Genomic DNA, 20537 nt, shown 5'->3' with positions numbered 1-20537 from the left:
TTGCTCCCAAAACTATTGAAAAAGAAAGAATGTGATATGCTAATCAAGGCAGCTCACTACTATATGAGACCACACAATTTTTCTTTTCATTTTAAATAAACTTTAATCCATTTTTTGGTACTTAAAGCAAGTAAAATGGCAACGGTCACTTGGGGTTTGTTCACTGTCTATAAATATGCAGTCAATGGTCTGGATCTGGAATAAGTTAACTGGATCGAATATTTTCCTAATTTTTCATTCCTTAAAGCTTTTCTCTTCTTAGACTTCTGAATTATTCATTTCTTCATTGAGAAAGCCACTCTCCAGAAGGTAGGATGGAAAGACTGTATGGTCGGGCCCCATCAGGCTGTGGGAAGACAGCAGAGGGTCTGGTGGCTTAAACTAACCCAAGCGGGATGACACAAACTGAACTTGAAGGGGCTGGGGACTTGTTTGAGGGGACTGGGGTATTGTGGATGCAGGAGGACCTTACTACAGATAGAGACGAGATCATAATGAGGGACACATTATTGATAGAGACGAAAACAAATGGGGAAATAGCATGGGACCAAGGGCAATGTACAAAGCTTTCAGATTCTCAATTTTTCATCTCCTCAGACCCATGCTTTCTCATCACCACCACCTGGAGCAGCAACCTCCAACATTTCCAGGGGGAGAGAGAGAAAGAGAGATTACAAGAGGTTCATGTGATTATGGGGGCTGTCTAAGCAAGTCAGAAAGTGCAGGGAATCAGGATGGGGAAGGTCATGGGCAACCTTGAATCCACAGACAAGGGCTGAAGTTGTTGTCCACTGACAGATAGGAAGAGAAGATCATGAGCAGGATGGAACTCCATAGGCACTGGCCAGAGCTGTGGTCCACAGGTGGAATTTCTTCTCTTTGAGCGTGCCTATTCAGTGAATACATGACTTGTGTGGCATGTGAGATGAAAACAGGAAAATATCCTGGACTAGGAGTCAGGAGACCTGGACTTGAATTGCCTCCACATTTCTGTGGCATATTCACCTTTTGTGGCCTCAGTTTTCTCTGATAGGAGAAGTGGTGGATTCAATGGTCTCTGTCAACAAATTTTGCAAGTCTGATAATTCTGTATGAACTAGAACTTGGGTATTTCTGCTTGGGTGGAAGAGAAAGACATTGTGACCTGTTTAAAGATGGCAGGGTCCATCTGAAGGACAGTTGAGAAAAAGCCTTGATGTTTTTGAAAATACCGAAACAGTGACTAAAGGAGGAGAGGAAGCAAGAATTTCAAAGCTCATCCACAGATGGGCCTGGTGGGACAGGGAGTCATCAGTGGGAGGAGGCAGGGGAGCAGGGCCAGGACTAGAGTGAAGCTACATCAGCATCACCAGGGTGACAATACAGACCCCAAGGCCCCCATTCAGAGGAGTTATGCTTTGGGAAGTTTAAGATAGGGCACTCTAGGGCACACAATTTAAGGAGGCCTCACTCTTAGACAATTCAAGTACTGGCACTCCACTTGCTAGTGAGTAAGTCCTTCAATTCTGCATCTAGGCTCCTGCCTTATCCTAGAGTGGTTATTCTGTCCAAACCAGAGAAATGGCTAGGGCAAACCAAAATAGATCATCTAGAATGGAAGGGTGTAGCAGTGAGAAAGAGAAAAGAAACTTTTTTTTTAAATTATACTTTAAATTCTGGGATACATGTGCAGAATGTGGATGTTTGTTACATAGGTATACATGTGCCATGGTGGTTTACTGCACCCATCAACCCAATACCCATTAGGTATTTCTCCGAATGCTATCCCTCCTCTAGCCCCCCAGCCCCCGACAGGCCCCAGTGTGTGATGTTCCCCTCCCTGTGTCCATGTGTTCTCATTGTTCAACTCCCACCTATGAGTGAGAATATGTGGTGTTTGGTTTTCTGTTCCTGTGTTAGTTTGCTGAGAATGATGGTTTCCAGCTTCATCCATGTCCCTGCAAAGGACGTGAGCTCATCTTTTTTATGGCTGCATAGTATTCCATGGTATATATGTGCCACATTTTCTTTATCCAGTCTATCATTGATGAGCATTTCAGTTGGTTCCAAGTCTTTGCTATTGTGAATAGTGCTGCAATAAACATACATGTGCATGTGTCTTTATAGTAGAACAATTTATCATCCTTTGGGTATATACCCGGTAATGGGATTGCTGGGTCAAATGGTATTTCTCATTCTAGATCCTTGAGGAATCGCCACACTATCTTCCACAATGGTTGAAATAATTTACACTCCCACTAACAGTGTAAAAGCATTCCTATTTCTCCACATCCTCTCCAGCATCTGTTGTTTCCTGACTTTTTAATGATCACCATTCTAACTGGCGTGAGATGGTATCTCATTGTGGTTTTCATTTGCATTTCTCTAATGACCAGTGATGATGAGCATTTTTTCATGTTTGTTGGCTGCGTAGATGTCTTCTTTTGAGAAGTGTCTATTCATATCCTTTGCCCACTTTTTGATGGGTTTGTTTATATTTTTCTTGTAGATTTGTTTAAGTTCCTTGTAGACTCTGGATATTAGCCCTTTGTCAGATGAGTAGATTGCAAACATTTTCTCCCATTCTGTAGGTTGCCTGTTCACTCTGATGGTAGTTTCTTTTGCTTTGCAGAAGCTCTTTAGTTTAATTAGATCCCATTTGTCAATTTTGGCTTTTGTTGCCCTTGCTTTTGGCGTTTTAGTCATGAAGTCTTTGCCCATGCCTATGTCCTGAATGGTATTGCCTATGTTTTCTTCTAGGGTTTTTATGGTTTTGGGTTTTACATTTAAGTCTTTAATCCACCTTGAGTTAATTTTTGTGTAAGGTGTAAGGAAGGGGTCCAGTTTCAGTTTTCTGCTTATGGCTAGCCAATTTTCCCAACACCATTTATTAAATAGGGAATCCTTTCCCCATTGCTTGTTTTTGTCAGGTTTGTCAAAGATCAGATGGTTGTAGATGTGTGGCGTTATTTCTGAGGCCTCTGTTCTGTTCCATCAGTCTATATATCTGTTTTGGTACCAGTAACATGCTGTTTTGGTTACTGTAGCTTTGTAGTATAGTTTGAAGTCAGGTAGTGTGATGCCTCCAGCTTTGTATTTTTTGCTTAGGATTGTCTTGGCTATGTGGGCTCTTTTTTGGTTCCATATGAAATTTAAAGTAGTTTTTTCTAATTCTGTGAAGAAAGTCAATGGTAGCTTGATAGGGATAGCATTGAATTGGGTAGTCAGGCAGAAATAAACCAGCTCTGGTTAATCTAAAATCTGCTCTTGAAGGAGAGCAGAGCTGGTTTCAGCAGCTCCTGATCTCCCTATAATTGTGAGTATTCCACTGTCACGCAACACCAGAGCCAACTCTCACACTACTCAGACATGACTTACAGAGGCTCAGGGCAACTGAGCTACCTTTTTCCAGAAGTGGGACTCTTGCAGAGAGAAGAGAGCCAGCCAGAGTCCCTAAGGGCTGTGCCAACCAGGGCGACAGAGATGGTGGAGAGCTGTGTGCTCAATCATTTAGTCCTGCTTTCACTTACCTCTTTCTTAGCTCAGGGGAAAAAAAATGCCATTGTGGGGTAAAGGTGGACTTAATGACCTTGTCTTGTAAGGTGATTTCTGCTCATCTGTTATTTTATTTTACAAATATTTATTGAATACCCATTGTGGTAGTTACTAGTGCCGTTCACCAAGTATTTCTGGCTCTGTGCTTTGCCGCATATTGCAGGATTGCATATTCATGGTCTCCTCATGGTTGGGCAGAAGTATGTGACATCTTGGGCTAATGAACTGCAAGTGGCCAGAACATTTAATTTCCAGTGTGAAGCCCTCCAGAACCCTCCTTCTTTCAGCCACTGTGACCAGTAACATTCCAGATGGAGGCTACTCTACTGTTTGGGTTTTTAACTGAGGATATGTGGACAAAAGTCCCCAGCTTGATCCCTGTGAACCTGAAGCATAGGTAAGAAATAAACCTTTGTTGTTTTAAGCCACTGCGACCTGGGAGGTGCTCACTACTACAGCATAACCTGGCCTATCCTGGCCTATACGCTTAATATGTACCAGACTGTGCTAGACACTGGAGACACAATGCTTCACTCCAACACAATGGATCTCTTTGAGTAGAATTTTGGCTGTGTGGCAGCTGATGGAGAAACACAGCTCTTTTTACAAAGATGATGTAAGTCTGTCCAAGGTAATGGCACACCATGTACCATGGAAAGATACTCAGGGTAACTGATGATTTTAAAAATAACTCTTTTGTGACACAACTTTCCCTCCTCCAATTCCTGCTGCTGCTACTAGGCCTAAAGAAGACTGAGAAGCTTAGCTGAGATGGTGCTTCCCCAGAATCACCAGCGTAAAAACAGACACAAGGACCCCCATTTACAGGGGTGATGTTTCAGGGAGTTTCAAATAGGGCCAAGGGATGACTGTTTTAGTATCAAACTTCCCAGGGGATTCCAGTAAACCACCCAGGGTTAAGAGCGATTGGCCTGGGGGCCAAAACTGTGAGGAAAAAGATCAGTCATGTTGCCTGATGCTTTCTTGGGTATCTTCAATAGGAAAAACCAAGTCCAGAGCAAACTCAGGGTTTACTGGCTAGGGCTTGCCCTGGAAAATTTGGAAATAGGCCTGTCTCAGCCTTCCTTTCCCTGGTGACCTTCTGTTATTCCTCTGCCAGCCCTTTCCAAACCCTGTCCCTCCAGCAGAACCTGACTTCTGAGCCACTCCTTCAGGGCCTGGTTAGGTACTGTCAGCCTGCAGATGCTACCATGCACTATTCCCAGGGTTAGCGTTTCAATACTGTCACTGTAAACCATGACCTCAGCATGACACTGTGGAACTCAGAGCTGCTGATTCTATTTGAGCCCACACTATCTACTTTTACCACCTATCCTCTCAGGTCACTCCCGTTGGTGTATTTGTTTGTCATCTCAACTGGATTATAAACTCCTTTGAGAGCAGGGACTACAATGTATTCACATTTTCCATGTTTTAATTCATCTTTGGATAATTGACAGTTGGCTGTACTTTGTTTTAATCATTATTTTGGAGTCTTTAGTGACCCCTTTCCATTTTCATTACCCAGGTTAATAGAAATTAGAATCTACATAAAAATTGCTATATTATCCTTAGAAACCTAGAAACTTAGGGGTTTAATAGGGCCTATTCTAGGATAACTTATGTTTTACTAGAAACCAAAGGTTTGAATACAGCCTCCTCCAGAATGATTAAGTCACAGCCATTCTCTCTGATTCTGATGAGAATGGCCAGAGCTGGGGGCTGAGTTAGGGAGGATGCTGGCTGCCAAGACTTGTGTAAAAGTAATATGAGATCTCCCCACTAAGCACCCAAGCCACTACCAGCCTTCTTGTGGGAGAATCTAGATGAAAGGGGCAGACAGAGGACCAAACTGGTCAAGAACTAAGCTGCTATATTCTTTCTCCATTCCAAGATGGCTGAATAGGAACAGCTCTAGTCTGCAGCTCCCAGTGTGATCGATGCAGAAGATGGGTGATTTCTGCATTTCCACCTGAGGTACCTGGTTCATCTCATTGGGACTGGTTGGACAGTGGGTGCAGCCCATGGAGTGGGAGCTGAAGCAGGGCGGGGCATTGCCTTACCTGGGAAGCACAAGGGGTCAGAGGATTTCCCTTTCCTAGCCAAGGGAAGCTGTGACAGACTGTACCTGGGAAAACGGGGCAGTCCTGCCCAAATACTGCACTTTTCCAATGATCTTAGCAAACGGCACACCAGAAGATTACATCCCATGCCTGACTCGGTGGGTCATACACCCACAGAGCCTTGCTCACTGCAAGCGCAGCAGTCTGAGATTGACCTGCGAGGCAGCAGTCTGGCAGGAGGACGGGCGTCTGCCATTCCTGAGGCTTGAGTAGGTAAATAAAGTGGCCAGGGAAGCTCAAACTGGGCGGAGCCCACTGCAGCTCACCAAGGCCTGCTGCCTCTGTAGACTCCACCTCTGGTGGCAGGGCATAGCTGAACAAAAGGCAGCACAAACTTCTGCAGACTCAAACATCCCTGTCTGGGCAAGAGAGCAGTGATTCTCCCAGCACAGCGTTTGAGCTCTGAGAAAGGACAGACTGCCTCCTCAAGTGGGTCCCTGACCTGTGTGTAGCCTAACTGAGAGACACCTCCCAGTAGGGGCCGACTGATACCTCCTACAGGCGAGTGCCCCTCTGGGATGAAGCTTTCAGAGGAAGGATCAGGTAGCAATATTTGCTGTTCTGCCACTTCTGCTGGTGATACCCAGGCAAACAGGGTCTGGAGTGGACCTCCAGCAAACTCCAACAGACCTGCAGCTGAGGGACCTGACTGTTAGAAGGAAAACTAACAAACAAAGGAATAGCATCAACATCAACAAAAAGGACATCCACACCAAAACCCCATCTGTAGGTCACCAACATCAAAGACCAAAGGTAGATAAAACCACAAAGATGGGGAGAAACCAGAGCAGAAAAGCTGAAAATTCTAAAAACCAGAGCACCTCTTCCACTCCAAAGGATTGCACCTCCTCGCCAGCAACAGAACAAAGCTGGATGGAGAATGACAAGTTGACAGAAGTGGGCTTCAGAAGGTCAGTAATAACAAACTTCTCTGAGCTAAAGGAGGATGTTCTAAGCCATCGCAAGGAAACTAAAAACCTTGAAAAAAGATTAGACGAATGGCTAACTAGAATAAACAGTGTAGAGAAGACCTTAAATGACCTGATGGAGCTGAAAACCTTGGCACAAGAACTACGTGATGCACGCACAAGCTTCAATAGCCGATTCAATCAAGTGGAAGAAAGGGTATCAGTGATTGAAGATCAAGTTAATGAAATAAAATGAGAAGAGAAGTTTAGAGAAAAAAGAGTAAAAAGAAACGAACAAATCCTCCAAGAAATATGGGACTATGTGAAAAGACCAAATCTATGTTTGATTGGTGTAGCTGAACATGACGGGGAGAACGGAACCAAGTTGGAAAACACTCTTCAGGATATCATCCAGGAGAACTTCCCCAACCTAGCAAGGCAGGCCAACATTCAAATTTAGGAAATACAGAGAACACCACAAAGATACTCCTTGAGAAGAGCAACCCCAAGACACATAATTATCAGATTCACCAAGGTTGAAATGAAGGAAAAAATGTTAAGGGCAGCCAGAGAGAAAGGTCAGGTTACCCACAAAGGGAAACCCATCAGACTAACAGCAGATCTCTCAACAGAAACTCTACAAGCCAGAAGAGAGTGGGGGCCAATATTCAACATTCTTAAAGAAAAGAATTTTCAACCCAGAATTTCATATCCTGCCAAACTAAGCTTCATAAATGAAGGAGAAATAAAATCCTTTACAGACAAGCAAATGCTGAGATTTTGTCACCACCAGGCCTGCCTTACAAAAGCTCCTGAAGGAAGCAATAAACATGGAAAGGAACAAACAGTACCAGCCACTGCAAAAACATGCCAAATTGTAAAGACCATCGATGCTAGGAAGAAGCTGCATCAACTAACGGGCAAAATAACCAGCTAACATCATAATGACAGGATCAAATTCACACATAACAATATTGACCTTAAATGTAAATGGGCTAAATGCCCCAATTAAAAGACACAGACTGGCAAATTGGATAAATAGTCAAGACCCATCAGTGTGCTGTATTCATTAGACTCATCTCACGTGCAGAGACACACATAGGCTCAAAATAAACGGATGGAGGAAGATCTACCAAGCAAATGGAAAGCAAAAAAAAAGCAGGGGTTGCAATCCTAGTCTCTGATAAAACAGACTTTAAACCAACAAAGATCAAAAGAGACAAAGAAGGCCATTACATAATGGTAACAGGATCAATTCAATTAATTAATCTCAGTAGGCTGGGGTAATATTGCTACTGTCATGGTGCTAGTATGGATGCGGCCTTGCTTTTCTGTCTTTGGCACTCTTTGTACTCTGTGCACACCTCCTTCAAATTTCATGTGCCTATAGGCTTCTGAACCCCCAATGCTGGCAGATACATGTCTACGGCCACCTATTTCACTTGGAAAATATTCCAGGGTTTCAAAATGCCATCTTTTAAATGCAGCATATTGCTGATACATATCAAATATCTCTGAAGTAAACAACATTGCCTCCTGACCTCCAACTCCTGCAGTTACTTCCAGGATCAAATCATTTTCATCTGTTTCTTCTGATGCTTCAGCTGAGTTATTTCTTTTTGACACAAAGTTATTTCATTCTCTGCAAGTTTCCTTAAATCTTCATTCTCATGGTGCAGCAAGTGCTCGGTCTCCCGCAGCTCCTGCTCCTTCTCGTTCAGCAGTTTGACCACCGCCACCAACTCGGGCCTCCTGACCTTCAAATGGGCCTCAGACCCCGCCTGGAGCTTGAGGAAGGTCTGCAAGGGCCTGGGCGAACAGCTCCTCCAGCGATGGGCCACTGGAGCTCAGGGACTGGCAGGCTGGGCCAACGGCCCCACGGGGCCAGAGCCACCAGGCAGTGCCCCACAGAAAATGACTTTTTTTTTTTTTTCAAGATGGAGTCTATCTCTGTCACCCAGCATGGAGTATAGCGGCACAATCTCAGCTCACTGCAAACTCCGTCTCCTGGGCTCAAGTGATTCTCCCACCTCAGCCTCCTGAGTAGCTGGGATAACAGGTGCATGCCACCATACCTGGCTAATTTTTGTATATTTAGTAGAGAAGGGGTTTCATCATATTGGTCAGGCCGGTCTTGAACTCCTGACCTCAAGTGATCCACTCACCTCAGCCCTCCAAAGTGCTGGGATTACAGGTGTGAGCCAACGTGCCTGGCAGGATTAACTCTTTTATCATTGTAAAATGTCCTACTTTGTCTCTCACAATGATTTTTGTCTTAAAGTCTATTTTGTCTGATATTATTATAGTTATTCCAGCTCTCTTTTGGTTTCTGTGTACATGGAACCTCTTTTTCCACCCTTTGCCTTCAACATATTTTGTCTTTAAAACTAAAATGTGTCTCTTTTTTTTTTGTTTGTTTTATTTTTATTCATTTATTTATTATTTATTTATTTATTTATTTATTTTTATTTTTATTTTTATTTTTTCTTTTATTATTATTATTATTATACTTTAGGTTTTATGGTACATGTGCGCAATGTGCAGGTAAGTTACATATGTATACATGTGCCATGCTGGTGCGCTGCACCCACCAACTCGTCATCTAGCATTAGGTATATCTCCCAATGCTATCCCTCCCCCCTCCCCCCACCCCACAACAGTCCCCGAAGTGTGATGTTCCCCTTCCTGTGTCCATGTGTTCTCATTGTTCAATTCCCACCTATGAGTGAGAATATGCGGTGTTTGGTTTTTTGTTCTTGCGATAGTTTACTGAGAATGATGATTTCCAATTTCATCCATGTCCCTACAAAGGACGTGAACTCATCATTTTTTATGGCTGCATAGTATTCCATGGTGTATATGTGCCACATTTTCTTAATCCAGTCTATCATTGTTGGACATTTGGGTTGGTTCCAAGTCTTTGCTATTGTGAATAATGCTGCAATAAACATACGTGTGCATGTGTCTTTATAGCAGCATGATTTATAGTCCTTTGGGTATATACCCAGTAATGGGATGGCTGGGTCGAATGGAATTTCTAGTTCTAGATCCCTGAGGAATCGCCACACTGACTTCCACAAGGGTTGAACTAGTTTACAGTCCCACCAACAGTGTAAAAGTGTTCCTATTTCTCCACATCCTCTCCAGCACCTGTTGTTTCCTGACTTTTTAATGATCGCCATTCTAACTGGTGTGAGATGGTATCTCATTGTGGTTTTGATTTGCATTTCTCTGATGGCCAGTGATGGTGAGCATTTTTTCATGTGTTTTTTGGCTGCATAAATGTCTTCTTTTGAGAAGTGTCTGTTCATGTCCTTCGCCCACTTTTTGATGGGGTTGTTTGTTTTTTTCTTGTAAATTTGTTGGAGTTCATTGTAGATTCTGGATATTAGCCCTTTGTCAGATGAGTAGGTTGCGAAAATTTTCTCCCATTTTCTAGGTTGCCTGTTCACTCTGATGGTAGTTTCTTTTGCTGTGCAGAAGCTCTTGAGTTTAATTAGATCCCATTTGTCAATTTTGGCTTTTGTTGCCATTGCTTTTGGTGTTTTAGACATGAAGTCCTTGCCCATGCCTATGTCCTGAATGGTAATGCCTAGGTTTTCTTCTAGGGTTTTTATGGTTTTAGGTCTAACATTTAAGTCTTTAATCCACCTTGAATTGATTTTTGTATACGGTGTAAGGAAGGGATCCAGTTTCAGCTTTCTACGTATGGCTAGCCAGTTTTCCCAGCACCATTTATTAAATAGGGAATCCTTTCCCCATTTCTTGTTTTTGTCAGGTTTGTCAAAGATCAGATACTTGTAGATATGTGGCATTATTTCTGATGGCTCTGTTCTGTTCCATTGATCTATATCTCTGTTTTGGTACCAGTACCATGCTGTTTTGGTAACTGTAGCCTTGTAGTATAGTTTGAAGTCAGGTAGTGTGATGCCTCCACCTTTGTTCTTTTGGCTTAGGATTGACTTGGCGATGCGGGCTCTTTTTTGGTTCCATATGAACTTTAAAGTAGTTTTTTCCAAATCTGTGAAGAAAGTCATTGGTAGCTTGATGGGGATGGCATTGAATCTGTAAATTACCTTGGGAAGGATGGCCATTTTCATGATATTGATTCTTCCTACCCATGAGCATGGAATGTTCTTCCATTTGTTTGTATCCTCTTTTATTTCCTTGAGCAGTGGTTTGTAGTTCTCCTTGAAGAGGTCTTTCACATCCCTTGTAAGTTGGATTCCTAGGTATTTTATTCTCTTTGAAGCAATTGTGAATGGGAGTTCACTCATGATTTGGCTCTCTGTTTGTCTGTTATTGATGTATAAGAATGCTTGTGACTTTTGCACATTGATTTTGTATCCTGAGACTTTGCTGAAGTTGCTTATCAGCTTAAGGAGATTTTGGGCTGAGACAATGGGGTTTTCTAGATATACTATCATGTCATCTGCAAACAGGGACAATTTGACTTCCTCTTTTCCTAATTGAATACCCTTGATTTCCTTCTCCTGCCTAATTGCCCTGGCCAGAACTTCCAACACTATGTTGAATAGAAGTGGTGAGAGAGGGCATCCCTGTCTTGTGCCAGTTTTCAAAGGGAATGCTTCCAGTTTTTGCCCATTCAGTATGATATTGGCTGTGGGTTTGTCATAAATAGCTCTTATTATTTTGAGATACGTCCCATCAATACCTAATTTATTGAGAGTTTTTAGCATGAAGGGTTGTTGAATTTTGTCAAAGGCCTTTTCTGCATCTATTGAGATAATCATGTGGTTTTTGTCTTTGGTTCTGTTTATATGCTGGATTACATTTATTGATTTGCGTATATTGAACCAGCCTTGCATCCCAGGGATGAAGCCCACTTGATCATGGTGGATAAGCTTTTTGATGTGCTGCTGGATTCTGTTTGCCAGTATTTTATTGAGGATTTTTGCATCAGTGTTCATCAAGGATATTGGTCTAAAATTCTCTTTTTTTGTTGTGTCTCTGCCAGGCTTTGGTATCAGGATGATGCTGGCCTCATAAAATGAGTTAGGGAGGATTCCCTCTTTTTCTATTGATTGGAATAGTTTCAGAAGGAATGGTACCAGTTCCTCCTTGTACCTCTGGTAGAATTCGGCTGTGAACCCATCTGGTCCTGGACTTTTTTTGGTTGGTAAGCTATTGATTATTGCCACAATTTCAGCTCCTGTTATTGGTCTATTCAGAGATTCAACTTCTTCCTGGTTTAGTCTTGGGAGGGTGTATGTGTTGAGGAATTTATCCATTTCTTCTAGATTTTCTAGTTTATTTGCATAGAGGTGTTTGTAATATTCTCTGATGGTAGTTTGTATTTCTGTGGGATCGGTGGTGATATCCCCTTTATCATTTTTTATTGCATCTATTTGATTCTTCTCTCTTTTTTTCTTTATTAATCTTGCTAGCGGTCTATCAATTTTGTTGATCCTTTCAAAAAACCAGCTCCTGGATTCATTGATTTTTTGAAGGGTTTTTTGTGTCTCTATTTCCTTCAGTTCTGCTCTGATTTTAGTTATTTCTTGCCTTCTGCTAGCTTTTGAATGTGTTTGCTCTTGCTTTTCTAGTTCTTTTAATTGTGATGTTAGGGTGTCAATTTTGGATCTTTCCTGCTTTCTCTTGTGGGCATTTAGTGCTATAAATTTCCCTCTACACACTGCTTTGAATGCATCCCAGAGATTCTGGTATGTTGTGTCTTGGTTCTCGTTGGTTTCAAAGAACATCTTTATTTCTGCCTTCATTTCATTATGTACCCAGTAGTCATTCAGGAGCAGGTTGTTCAGTTTCCACGTAGTTGAGCAGTTTTGAGTGAGATTCTTAATCCTGAGTTCTAGCTTGATTGCACTGTGATCTGAGAGACAGTTTGTTACAATTTCTGTTCTTTTACATTTATTGAGGAGAGCTTTACTTCCAAGTATATGGTCAATTTTGGAATAGGTGTGGTGTGGTGCTGAAAAAAATGTATATTCTGTTGATTTGGGGTGGAGAGTTCTGTAGATGTCTATTAGGTCCGCTTGGTGCAGAGCTGAGTTCAATTCCTGGGTATCCTTGTTGACTTTCTGTCTCGTTGATCTGTCTAATGTTGACAGTGGGGTGTTAAAGTCTCCCATTATTAATGTGTGGGGGTCTAAGTCTCTTTGTAGGTCACTCAGGACTTGCTTTATGAATCTGGGTGCTCCTGTATTGGGTGCATATATATTTAGGATAGTTAGCTCTTCTTGTTGAATTAATCCCTTTACCATTATGTAATGGCCTTCTTTGTCTCTTTTGATCTTTGTTGGTTTAAAGTCTGTTTTATCAGAGACTAGGATTGCAACCCCTGCCTTTTTTTGTTTTCCATTTGCTTGGTAGATCTTCCTCCATCCTTTTATTTTGAGCCTATGTGTGTCTCTGCACGTGAGATGGGTTTCCTGAATACAGCACACTGATGGGTCTTGAGTCTTTATCCAATTTGCCAGTCTGTGTCTTTTAATTGGAGCATTTAGTCCATTTACATTTAAAGTTAATATTGTTATGCGTGCATTTGATCCTGTCATTATGATGTTAGCTGGATATTTTGCTCGTTAGTTGATGCAGTCTCTTCCTAGTCTCGATGGTCTTTACATTTCAGTATGATTTTGCAGTGGCTGGTACCGGTTGTGCCTTTCCATGTTTAGTGCTTCCTTCAGGAGCTCTTTTAGGGCAGGCCTGGTGGTGACAAAATCTCTCAGCATTTGCTTGTCTGTAAAGTATTTTATTTCTCCTTCACTTATGAAGCTTAGTTTGGCAGGATATGAAATTCTGGGTTGAAAATTCTTTTCTTTAAGAATGTTGAATATTGGCCCCCACTCTCTTCTGGCTTGTAGGGTTTCTGCCGAGAGATCCGCTGTTAGTCTGATGGGCTTCCCTTTGATGGTAACCCGACCTTTCTCTCTGGCTGCCCTTAACATTTTTTCCTTCATTTCAACTTTGGTGAATCTGAGAATTATGTGTCTTGGAGTTGCTCTTCTCGAGGAGTATCTTTGTGGCGTTCTCTGTATTTCCTGAATCTGAATGTTGGCCTGCCTTGCCAGATTGGGGAAGTTCTCCTGGATAATATCCTGCAGAGTGTTTTCCAACTTGTTTCCATTCTCCCCGTCACTTTCCGGTACACCAATCAGATGTAGATTTGGTCTTTTCACATAGTCCCACATTTCTTGGAGGCGTTGCTCGTTTCTTTTTATTCTTTTTTCTCTAAACTTCCCTTCTCGCTTCATTTCATTCATTTCATCTTCTAGGGCTGATACCCTTTCTTCCATTTGATCGCATTGGCTCCTGAGGCTTCTGCATTCTTCACGTAGTTCTCGAGCCTTGGTTTTCAGCTCCATCAGTTCCTTTAAGCACTTCTCTGTATTGGTTATTCTAGTTATACATTCTTCTAAATTTTTTTCAAAGTTTTCAACTTCTTTGCCTTTGGTTTGAATATCCTCCCGTAGCTCGGAGTAATTTGATCGTCTGAAGCCTTCTTCTCTCAGCTCGTCAAAGTCATTCTCCATCCAGCTTTGTTCCGTTGCTGGTGAGGAACTGCGTTCCTTTGGAGGAGGAGAGGTACTGTGGTTTTTAGAGTTTCCAGTTTTTCTGCTCTGTTTTTTCCCCATCTTTGTGGTTTTATCTACTTTTGGTCTTTGATGATGGTGATGTACAGATGGGTTTTTGGTGTGGATGTCCTTTCTGTTAGTTTTCCTTCTAACAGACAGAACCCTCAGCTGCAGGTCTGTTGGACTACCTGGCCGGCCGTGTGAGGTGTCAGTCTGCCCCTGCTGGGGGGTGCCTCCCAGTTAAGCTGCTCGGGGGTCAGGGGTCCGGGACCCACTTGAGGAGGCAGTCAGCCCGTTCTCAGATCTCCAGCTGCGTGCTGGGAGAACCACTGCTCTCCTCACAGCTGTCAGACAGGGACATTTAAGTCTGCAGAGGTTACTGCTGTCTTTTTGTTTGTGCGTGCCCTGCCCCCAGAGGTGGAGCCTACAGAGGCAGGCAGGCCTCCTTGAGCTGTGGTGGGCTCCACCCAGTTCAAGCTTCCCGGCTGCTTTGTTTATCTAAGCGAGCCTGGGCAATGGCAGGCGCCCCTCCCCCAGCCTCGCTGCCGACTTGGTGTTTGATCTCAGACTGCTGTGCTAGCGATCAGCGAGACTCCGTGGGCGTAGGACCCTCTGAGCCAGGTGCGGGCTATACTCTCCTGGGGCACCGTTTCCTAAGCCCGTCGGAAAAGCACAGTATTCGGGTGGGAGTGGCCCGATTTTCCAGATGCCGTCTGTCACCCCTGGAAGGGGAACTCCCTGACCCCTTGCGCTTCCCGAGTGAGGCAATGCCTCGCCCCTGCTTCGGCTGGCGCACGGTGCGCTCACCCACTGACCTGCGCCCACTGTCTGGCACTCCCTAGTGAGATGAACACGGTACCTCAGATGGAAATGCAGAAATCACTCGTCTTCTGCGTGGCTCGCGCTGGGAGCTGTAGACCGGAGCTGTTCCTATTCGGCCATCTTGGCTCCTCCCATAAATGTGTCTCTTATATATAGCATATAGCTTGATCATGGCTTTAAAAATTCATTCTGTCAATTTCTACCTTTTAATTGAAGAGTTTCATCCATTTACATTTAGCATAACTACTGATAAGCTAGGATTTATGTCTATTATTTTGCTATTTGTTTTTTATGTCATATGTTTTTGTTTCATTTCTGCCTTGTGTTAAACAGTTATTTTCTAGTGTTCCATTTTAACTCCTCTGTCATTTCTTTTACTATATACATTTTAAAAGTTATTTTCTTAGTAGCCTGATAATTTCAATTAATATTTTAAATTATAACAATCTATTCAGATTAATACCAATTTAATTTTAATAGTATAAAAATCTTTGCTCTTATTACTTCCATTCTTTTCTTACTTTGTGCTGTATTGTCATACAAATTATATATTTTTGCACCATATACCCATCAATACAGATTTATAATTGTGGCTTTATGCAATTGTCTTTAAAGTCAGATGGGAGAACAAAAAGAATTACAAACAAAAAAATGCATTTATACTGTCTTTTATGTTTACCTATATACTTTCCTTTACTAACATTTTTTATTTCTTAATATGGATTCAAGTTACTGTCATATCTTTTTATTTCAGCCTAAAGGACTCCCTTTAGTATAGTCATGCATCACTTAACGATGGAGATACATTCTGAGAACTGTGTTGTTAGGCGATTTTGTCATTGTGTGAAATAGAGTGTACTTACACAAACCTAGATGGTATAGCCTACTACACACCTAGGCTATGTGGCATAGCCTATTGCTCTGAGGCTACAAACTTGGATAGCATATTACCATACTGAATATTGAAGGCAATTGTGACACAACACTAAGTATTTATGTATCTAAACATAGAAAAGATACATTAAAAATACAGTATAAAAGCTTCATTATAATCTTGTGGGACCACTGTTGAATATGTGGTACACTGTTGACAGTCATGTGGCACATGACTGTATTTCTTGTAGGACAGGTTTGCCAGCAATGAATTCTCTTAGTTTTTGTCTATCTGAGATTATCTAAATTACTTTTTCACTTTTGAAGGATAGTTTTGCTAGATACAGAATTTTGGTTGACAATCTTTTTCTTTAAGGAATTTGAATATGCCATTCTGGCTTCCATGGTTTCTGATGAGAAGCCAACTCTTAACTGTTAAACTGTTGATTGAGGATCCCTTTGTATGTGGTAAGTTGCTTTCCTCATGCTGCTTCCAAGAATCTTTCTTGTTTTTGTCCTTAAACAATTTGATTATGATGTGTTTACGTGTGGATCTCTTTGATGTATCCTATTTGGAGTTTATTGAGTTTTTTTGCATGTGCAGATTAGTATTTTTCATCAAATTTGGAAATTTTTTGGTCATTATTTTTTCAAATATTATTTCTGCTTCCTCTCTCTTCTCTTTCTTGGATTCTCATTACACACACACATACACACACACACACACACACACTACATATTTTTGATGTTATCTCAAATGTCTCTGAACCTTTGTTCATTTTTCTCCATTCTTTTTTCCTTTCTATCCCTTAGACTGTATAATACAACTTACATATGTTTAATTCACAGTTTCTTTCTTCTGCCTGCTCAGATCTGCTGTTGAGCCCCTCTAGTAAATTTTTCATTTCAGCTATCACACTACTCAACTCCAGAATTTATATTTGGTTCTTTAAAAAAATATATAATTTCTATCTCCTTGTTGATATTCATTACCTGATAAGATATTATTCTCATACCTTTTTCTAGTTCTTTGTGTATGGTTTTCTTTTCTTCTTTGAGTGTATATAGAATAGCTGATTTAAAGTTTTCATCTTATAAGTTCAATATATGGGCTTCCTCAGGGACAGTTTTTATCAATTATTTTTCCCCCTGTGTATGTTCCTTACTTTCTTGTTTCTTTGTGTGCCTCATAATTTCTTATTGAAAACTGCATTTTAAATAACATAATACAATACAGCAACTTTGGAAATAAGATTGTCTCCCTTCCTCAGGGTTTGTTGTTGTTGATGTTGCTTCTTTGTGTGTTTAGTGACTTTTCTGAGCTAATTCTGCAAAGTCTGTATTTTTTGTCATGTGTGGTCACTGAAATCTCTGCTTAGTGTTCAGCTAGTGATTAGACAGAGAGTGCCTTGATGTTTGAAACCAATAAGTCACCTTGTTTTTGCAGAGTGGCTCTGTGTGTATGTTGGGACATGCCTTCAACTCTCAGACAGGACACTGACAACTCCACCTTAGCCTTCCTGCTTGTGCAGAGCCTTAAGCTTAGCCCAGGGTGAGAGCTCAGGACCTTCCTTAGTTTTTCCTGCACATGTGCACAGCCCTGGGCATGTACACCCTCCTGTGCATACATATGGCTTTCTATATTTCTTGGGCTATTTCAGAGCCTTTCAAGGCCCTTTATAGATATTTTATTCCCCCACATTTTCTTTTTAAGGTTTTTGGTTAGCCTATTTTTTTTTTTTTTTTTTTTTTTTGCCTCAACTGTTATCCATTGTTTTAGGCAGCCACAAAGTCCAACAATTGTCTCTAGTTGTTTTCAACAAATACCCTTAAGGAAAAAGCTGTTCACTCCAGGCAAGCTTTGAGACAGGTGAAATAAAGACAGTCTTGCAAATGGTATCTTCCAGGAAACCACTAGACAGGTCAAATAATTACAACTCTCTGGGAATGAGGTTTTGAAGGAACTCCAAGGCTGTTCTACCCTTTCTTGTAGCTGCCAGGCTGCTGGTTTCCATGGTGATTGTGGTTTGTTGGTTTTCAAAGCTACTGCAGAGTTGGAGTGAGGGGGATGGAATTGGAGCAAGTTAAAATGCCACAAGGCTCACTCTCCTTTCTAAAATTATGTCATTTTTTTTTTCTTGAACGAAGACTTCCCAGATTGCTATAAACTTTTGATTAATTTCCAGAGTTCTGAAAAAATTGATTCTCACCATTTTTTGCCATTTTTCTCATTGCTTTTAGGGAGGAGGGAATTTTCAGAGGATTTTATTCCTACCATTTTCATTGACGTTACATGCAATATATTTTAATTACCCTTCTCTGTGATTGCTTTGTCACTTCTCAAAACTCAGTTCAAATGTCTCCTCCATTGCGAAGCCCTCTTCTTTGTATCCTCAGGGCAGCTATTCCTCTATTCTCCTATACCTCTGGGTTTATGCCTTTGTTATTTCACTTTTCATAATAACAATTACTTACATCTGTTTCTTTTTTAATTTTATTTTATTATTATTATACTTTAAGTTTTAGGGTACATGTGCACAATGTGCAGGTTAGTTACATATGTATACATGTGCCATGCTGGTGTGCTGCACCCATTAACTCGTCATTTAGCATTAGGTATATCTCCTAATGCTGTCCCTCCCCCCTCCCCCCACCCCACAAAAGTCCCCAGAGTGTGATGTTCCCCTTCCTGTGTCCATGTGTTCTCATTGTTCAATTCCCACCTATGAGTGAGAACATGCAGTGTTTGGTTTTTTGTCCTTGAAATAGTTTACTGAGAATGATGATTTCCAATTTCATCCATGTCCCTATATAGATATACCTACAAACGACATGAACTCATCATTTTTTATGGCTGCATAGTATTCCATGGTGTATATGTACCACATTTTCTTAATCCAGTCTATCATTGTTGGACATTTGGGTTGGTTCCAAGTCTTTGCTATTGTGAATAGTGCCACAATAAACATACATGTGCATGTGTCTTTATAGCAGCATGATTTATAGACCTTTGGGTATATACATCTGTTTCTATCCCTTTTTCCAGTCTGTAAGCACCCAGTCTGTGACTTGTTCATCCCCCATGCCCAGGCTAGTTTCTGACACACAGTAGATATCCAGGTTTGTAGTCTGAAGAGTATTGTCCTAGGAGACCTCAGAGCCTAGCCAAGGGCTTCTGAGTTCCAGCCACCATTTCTCTCCTTCTCCTTCTATAATTCACAGCTGGCCTCTGTCTCTTCATTGTCTTATGTGTGCTCTGGTGTGATGACCATAAGTTCAGATTGACACACTGAGTGTATGATATGGTTTGGATCTGTGTCCCAACCCAAATCTCATGTCAAATTATAATCCTCAATGTTAAAAGTGGCCTCTGATGGGAGGTGATTTGATCATGGGAGTGGATCCTTCATGATCAAGAAAACTTCATGATTCATCATCCACTTGGTGCTATTCTCATGATAGAGTTCTCATGAGATCTGGTTGTTTAAAAGTGTGTGGCACCTCCCCCTTCTCTCTCTTGCTCTTGCTCCTGCCATGTTAGAGGCCTCACTCCCCCTTTGTCTTTCACCATGATTGGAAGCTTCCTGAGGCCTCCCCAGAAGCAGAAGTCACTGTGCTTCCTGTACAGCCTGTGGAACCGTGAGTCAATTAAACTTGTTTTCTCTTGAAATTATCCAGTCTCAGGTATTTATTTATAGCAGTGCAAGAATTGACAATACAGTGTATGAGGAAAATAGGGAGCAAAAAGTTAAATCCTGTGTGGGTGACATTCAGCAACAACAACAACAACAACAACAACAACAACAATAGCAGCTACTGTTTGCTGAATACAGTCTGTGCTAGACACCAGGATATGGGCTTTATAGGCAATATCTCAATGAATTCTAACATCAACCCTATGAGGTAGGTACTATTATCCTCATTTTACAGGTGAGGCTGAGTAAGGGAAGTGGGAGAACTGAGGTTGGATGAAGGCCTGACTCTAAAGCCTATATTCTTAACTGTCCCATCTGAGGGGTTTTTGAGCAGCCAATTGGAGGAAAGGAAGCCCCACCTGTGTTTGCCTTCCCTAGGACCTATTCTGCCTCCTTGTCTAAAGAGATGTGCCTGCTCCCCGGTGTGTTTAGCCCCATGTGGGCTCACCTGGGTCACCTTGTGTTTTGAAACAAGATAGCACTGAGGGCTCCTGCTGCAACTGGCTCCCAGGGCAGACAGGGGTAGAGGCCCCACTTCCCTGGCATTGGAGTGACAGATGTAGCCCTCGGGCAAGAGGTGACAAAGATCTTCCATCATCATCCCAACAATTCCAACATGGTGACAGCCCCAGACTGCTAGAAAAGCCAACCCACATGGAGGCGAAAGAAAATCCAGAGGGCTCAGAAACGTTTCAACAAATGCTGATATCGGTCTCTCCAATACAGCTCTGTCCGCAGGAAGGGAGAATTCTGCCAGCATGCATGCATGGGGCACACTTTTTGGCACAAGGGACCTTGTTGCTAAGCAACAGTAGTTGGCCTCCCCTCCTCCCCATAACCTTTTCCTCTGTTTCTGAGTTTCCAGTTAGCAGATGGGAGGGGCTGGGGTTGCCTAGCCCAGCCCAGCCCTTGTCCCTTTTTCCTGCAACAAGGGGCCTATTCATGGGTCCTCAGCAGAGTCCATTGTCTCTGTGGCGCGTGTCTGTGTGAGTGTTGGAGTAGGGATACAGGGAGGGGCCGTGTGCG

General features: G+C 42.0%; 1 pseudogene; it reads right to left on the bottom strand.

The window, feature by feature from the left end:
- Positions 1–7825: 7825 nt before the first annotated feature.
- Positions 7826–20109, bottom strand: LOC129008740 (peptide chain release factor 1-like, mitochondrial; annotated as a pseudogene).
- Between the last annotated feature and the right edge of the window lie 428 nt (positions 20110–20537).

Source organism: Pongo pygmaeus, chromosome 9 (genome assembly GCF_028885625.2).
Source record: "Pongo pygmaeus isolate AG05252 chromosome 9, NHGRI_mPonPyg2-v2.0_pri, whole genome shotgun sequence".
NCBI lineage: Eukaryota > Metazoa > Chordata > Mammalia > Primates > Hominidae > Pongo > Pongo pygmaeus.
This window is presented reverse-complemented; position numbering and strand designations above follow the sequence as displayed.